The sequence below is a fragment of the Diospyros lotus genome, chromosome 7 (assembly GCF_014633365.1).
Source record: "Diospyros lotus cultivar Yz01 chromosome 7, ASM1463336v1, whole genome shotgun sequence".
Lineage (NCBI taxonomy): Eukaryota > Viridiplantae > Streptophyta > Magnoliopsida > Ericales > Ebenaceae > Diospyros > Diospyros lotus.
The window spans coordinates 36139546-36146082 of record NC_068344.1 but is presented as its reverse complement, the minus strand read 5'-3'; positions in this window follow the sequence as shown (position 1 = coordinate 36146082).

Below are 6537 nucleotides of genomic sequence, written 5' to 3'. Positions count from 1 at the left end.
AGAGATAAATATATTTAAAAAATGATAAATAATAAGTTATAGGACTATTTTTTTTTAATAGTTGTCATATAAGTTTAATAAACATATTGAAAATAATCAAATTTTTAAATACTTTTCATATTTTATATTTTTCAGTTTATATATTGATTAACAAACACTACTTAAATTGATTTTACATATTAGATAAAATTACACACAATTGAACTAAATTATACCTAATTGTTAAGATTAAAATGATTAGATAAAATTATAAATTCGCTAAAAAAATTAAATTATTTTTATGATTTAACTCTAAAAATAAAGGGAGAAGTTGGAAAATTTGATATCACAATATTCTAAATAGTCATATATATATATAACCCTATACATATTCAAGAGATTCTCACTATTTGAGTCAATCTATATTTACACTTTCTTTTTTTTAAATTTTCACGACTCATACTTCATTCATATCTTATCTCACTTAAGTAATAGAAGTAACGAAAAATTAGAGATGCCCTTAATAGTTCACTATATTCTATGTCTGTAAGTTAATTCTAATAAATGCAACAAAATTACAAAAGGTAAATATCGAGATTAAGTTAGTTACAATTTAAATTTAATAAATTTTATTAACTCGTATTCGCTAGTGACATCAAGTATTTAACAAGAGAAACTCATTCTTACGGGGAGTTTTTAATTTTTAATTTTTGATGATAGTAAATATGTTTTTATCATAGGGATTTATTTTGGAATATCTCAATAGGGCTTTATTTTTAACATGTTATTTACTTTGATACATAACATGTTAAATCAATATGAAAATACTCTCTCTAAAGTAGCATTTGTTAAAATGAGTAAAATAATATTGTATCAAGATAAAATTAAAATATTTTTTAGATCAAAATATGAAATGGTTAAAATAATGTTATGAAGTATTCTAATATTTTTATCAAATTTTTTGTTAAAATTATTTAAAATATACTGAAAGACACATACGTCATTTTTTTTCATATGTAAAGTCAAAGATATGTTTATCTTTATGGGGAGAAAAGATAAACATATTTGAAAAACAGGGGCGGATGCATGCGTGAGCTGCCCTCGACTTTAGCCAAGGGCAGCTCACAATTAAAAATATTTTACTAATGTAAGAAATAATAAATTTTATTAATAATTTAGTTAAAAAAAATTTCAGCCCACCCCAAAATTTATGATGTGTAATTTTATACCTCAAAACAAATTTAGCCTCCCTCTATATAGATTTTTGGATCCGCTCCTATTGAAAAGACAATCGCAGCCTCATTATAGGTCCGCCCTTCCCATAAACCAAAACTTAGTAATCTAATAATTCTAAAAAAAAAAAAAAGTTGGATAAGAAAAAAAAAAAACTCGACAACGAGTGATGGCGTTGCAGCCGTGCTGGTAGGGGTTCGCGAGGCAGCAATCAAAGTGGTGGATGCAACCGCAAGGGATATGAGGCGACGACAAAGATGGAGAATGCAATATATACAAGGAAACCCTACACATGTTCAAGAGATTCTTGTCTATATTTGACTTGATCTACATTTACACTTTCTTTTTCTAATTTTTCATGGCTCATAATTCATTGATATCTTGTCTCGCTTAAGATTAGGTAAGCTAGAGATGTCCTTAATAGTTCCCTCTATTCTATATCTCAAGCTAATTGAAACAAATTCAACAAAATTATTAAACGTATTTATTGAGATTAAGCTAGTTATAATTTAAATTCGATAAATTTTATTAACGTAAATCCGAGAGCGACGTCAAATATTTAAGAAGAGAAACTCATTCTTATGAGGGGTTTTTAATTTTTGATGGTAGTAAATAAGTTATTATTGTAGGGATTTATTTTGGAATACCTTAATGCTCAACTCAATGTTTCCACTAAAATATGAGTGGCAATCACCTGACTTTAATTAATAATAATTGTAAGATGAAAACTTAGGACATGGGCTGGGCCAGTCCACGGCCGAATGGCCCTATTTGTTTTGGCAAAAAAGTTTGATCTTGGGCCAAATGGGTTGGGCCCATCCCAAATGAAAATCAGTTTTCTTCCCTCCTTTATATATATATATATATATATAAAACAATTTTTCATCTTTTACACTTAAAATAAAGGGACATTTCCGCTCTACAAATATAAAAACATTTTTTAAAAAATAAACTATCTAAACAAGTGTTATTGCTAAAATACAACAATCTATTTTTAATTGAGGAGAGACGCAAGAGCCTTGGGGGTTGTGCCTTCACTGATGAGAATTTTGACAAGTAACTGGATCTGATAGAGGTCCAAATCTGGTGATCTTACAGAGTGGAGGGTTTGATAGATCTGATGGTCTGGTCGATCTGGTAGATTTGGTGGGCTGATGATCAGGTAGCTCAAGATGAACGAGTGATCTGAGGATGACGAGTGACCTGAGGGCGACGAGTGGACGTGACCGAGTGACCTGAGGGCGATGATTGGCTTTGATGACGAGTGCCCTTGATGATCGAGTGGCCTTGATGACCGAGTGGCCTGAGGGCGACGAGTGGTCGTGACCGAGTGACCTGAGGGCGACGAGTGGCCTTACTGACCGAGTGGCCTACAAAACGAGAGCACCGTTAGGACGCGGGTGGGGATCTCCGCGCAAACCCTCCGATGTTTGAATCAGATTTCGAGAGAAAATGAGAAAAGTATGCTTCGATTACTCAAAATTGCGTACCTTGAAATGAAGGTGATGTCTCATATTTATAGTGGAGGAGAGAGAGAAGCCTCGCGGTTTTCTCGGCGGAAATCTCGTGGCCCATTACGAAAATTTCGCAATGCTGATCGATTGGCGAGAGGGGGGGATTCGACTGGATTGACAATCCCGAAAGGTCACTCGGTCATGCCGAGTGACCTCCACTCAGTTAGCCGAGTTTGGGGGAAGGACTACTCGGCATGACCGAGTGACACTCCACTCGGTTGGGCCGAGTAGGGGGGGAAAACCACTCGGCCCAACCGAGTGGTCTTAGCCACTCGGTTGTGCCGAGTGGGTCTTCTTTGACCCTCGACTTTGATTCATCTCCTATTGAGGCCCACACTTGATCATAGATCAATTTCACCTTCCCGGGTACATCAACAAGAATACAAAACTCAACTTGTACCTCTAAAAAATTAATTTTATACTTAATAAATTCAATCCTTCATCCAAAACTATCTAAGCATGGAATATAAAAGGGGTTTTTCGTCCAAACTCACACTCATATTATATAGTCGACTCATCAATTAATTATATATTAATTATACTATTATTGCATCATTCTAATGACTCACTTAAAGAGTTAGAGAGTTCATCCATAGATCAAACATTACCTTTATTTTATAAGCAATGAAGTCAATATAAGTTTTAAGATGAAGAATTATTTGAAGTATCTCGAAATTAAAAAAAATATCGTTATAAATAAATAAAACAAAATGAAAAGAGCGATGGGTAGATGTCACGTGTCAATTTGCAAAGGACAGCCCATTATCGAGGGGGGACAAAAGGGGGGCCCACCGCCCCAGCCCACTACCATTAGCGTCCAAATTTTATTGTTCCTTTCACAATCCCACAAAATGCTGAAAATACTTTTTTTTAAAAGAAAAATATTAAATACTTTTGTACTCGTCAAAAAAGTGTCAGCCGACTTTTGTTTGATAGCAATAGACACGAGCAGTATTTTGATTAAGTCAAAATAATTAAATTAGACGATCAAATTATCGGTTCGATTTAATTAATAAGTTGATTTAGTTTTATTTTTTTTAAGTAAAATCACAGCATTCTCTCAAAAATTTTTCAACCCAATAACTTCCATAAATCACTCAAAACCTCCCAAAACACAATCGAGAAAAGAGAATGAACTAGAATAAAAAAATAATGAAAAACATAGGTGATTTATCCTGATTCAATCTCAAATTATGAGATCTACATTCGGACTACTATAGTCTCTCCCAATCCACTATCTTGAAAACAATTTTTAAGATAATTACAGAGATAATCTCGAATCCTCACTCAACCCATATACCCTGAAAGCTAATCGGATTCCTTTGAAATTACAAAAACTTATCTCTAACCTTACTTTCCGTCAGTCACTCAATCAATTCCAACCCACAAAATAGAAACAGAAAACTTCTTGAAATGAAACTATTTTCCTGCCTACCCACACGACTCCTAATTATAGACTATAGAAATATGAGTTACAACTGCTTAACCGGAAGTAACAAACAATTAACTCGATCAGTCGCCCTTCTGAAAACATACATGTTAGAAAAATACTTATTCTAACCTTAAAGTAGAAAAACATATAAATGCAGTAATACAAAATAACCGTCTACAAATAAAGTCATAATCTAATAAAAATGATATAACATTTTTTAAGTTTAACAAATTTAGTTATCTTAGTTTAGATTAGTTTTTATATTGAAAAAAATCGAAATAAGTGAACCAACCAAAATGTCAAAAAAAATGTTGTTATGCACTTTGTTATTTTTGATTATTTTAATTATTTTTTTCATATTTTCAATTTAAAAATCTATTTGATTGGTTCGGTTCAATTTTTGACAGATGACCTATTCAGTTTAAGGAATTCGATCTATTTGGTAATTAAATCGGACTAAATGCTCACCTCTGCATACAATATATTTTTTTTAGTTATTTTATAGTGTCTAAAGGAATAACATTTAGTTTTACGTCAAAATATAACAAATAAATTATTTTAAGACTTTGGACACGTCATTTATTAATTTGAGACCAATTTTTTTTTTTTAAAATAAAATGTTACTATTTTGATGAGAAATAGCATGCATACATATAAAACAATATTGAGTATTTTAGTATTTATTTTTTTTTTAAATGAATCGGTGCATCTAATGCCTTTTATTTTTAGCACAAAATACTTTTATTTTTTTATTTATCAAAATATATTAAATACACTTTAACGAATGCTTTATAGCACTCGTTAGTAAAACTCGTAAAAGATTATACAATAATAAAAAAGAAAAGGCCATAAAAAATAATAATGAAATATAATAAATTAAAAGAAAAGGGCCGGCCCAATGTGACCGGCCCATCTCATTTCAAATTCACTAGGATTTGTATGGGATTGTGGAAGAAGGCCCGTACCCGAATATGATCCCATCCCGATAATCTATTTAAGCGGGTCCTAATGTCATTATAGATATAATTAATAAATGATCTAAATATGAATATGTCAACACTTTAATAAAAGAAAACCTAAAAGGGTGAAATTATCAAATTATCCTTGAAAACAATGAATGACAACATGTCACATATGTCTCTATCCTAAATAATAGGCCTCGTCATGTATCTTTTTATTTAAATAGAATTTAAAAGAATAGTCAATAAAATTCAACTCTCGAGTCTTAATGTTAGAGACATGGCCAACCCATGAGAGTTGGGAGTCCTAGGCCATTTAAAATTTGGAGTCCTTTTAAAAAATAATGAAAAATTTGAAAATTTTATTTGGGCCCTTTTTAATACTAAAATATTTATTATTAGAAATTTATTGGGCCCTTTTGGATAAAAATATATTTTAAATATTAAAATATTAAAATATTTTTACCGTTGATCTTGGCAAAAAAAATTATTGGGGCTCCCCTTTTAAGGGGGCCCTAGGCATAGGCCTCACTGGCCTCTTTCTTAAGTCGGCATTACTTAAAGAATCCAACACTTATTTAAGAGATCTATTGTTATTTCATTTCAGTTTAACAAATTTTTCATTAGCCCAAAATAATAAAGTCTAAAAATCTAAGAAAAAACTTTGAATATCCCCTTTTGTTTCACTAAAACATCTAAGTCATTTTACGTATTACATATTTATTACTCAAATTCTCCACTAATTGGAGTGTCAAATATGAGAGGCCAAAGCAGAGAACAAGTTGAAGGAAATATCAGACAATATAATGTTGAGTGTGACAACGAACTGTGTTTGGATAAGATTGAGAGGATAAGGTGGACTTATGGTACTGTGGCCAAAGGCTTCATTAATTTTGTCGATGAATCCACAGGAAGTGTGATTAATTAAGCACTTGGATGATCAGATTATCAAGTTTGGAGATTGATTAATTAATGGATGCTTCCTAGACCAAACTAATTAAGGTTTAATTCGTGTCTGTAACAACTAGCTAGAAAGGTGATGGTCCAAATAGGTAATGATGGATTATAAAATTCAGTATATTATGGTGGAAGTTGGTTGTTAAAAGAGTTTTAATGCGTTCTTTAGGTATACATCAAAATAAACCAATGAATGTAGACAGTGCCTGACGCTATGCATTATATATGGTGGGGTTTGGATGATGAGATCTTTCTAATAGTAACTATATATGGTTCAAATCGTGCATTTCTTCATCTTTCATCGTCATATTTAGAGAGGATTATTATGTTGGTCGCACGCCTTTTCCTTTTCCTTTTACTTTTACTTAACCAAAGAATGAAATTTTAAGGTTAGATGTGAAAATTTTAGGTTGTCATTTTCAGTATTTTATGTGAGTTAATGGTGCCGCAATCATATGATAAA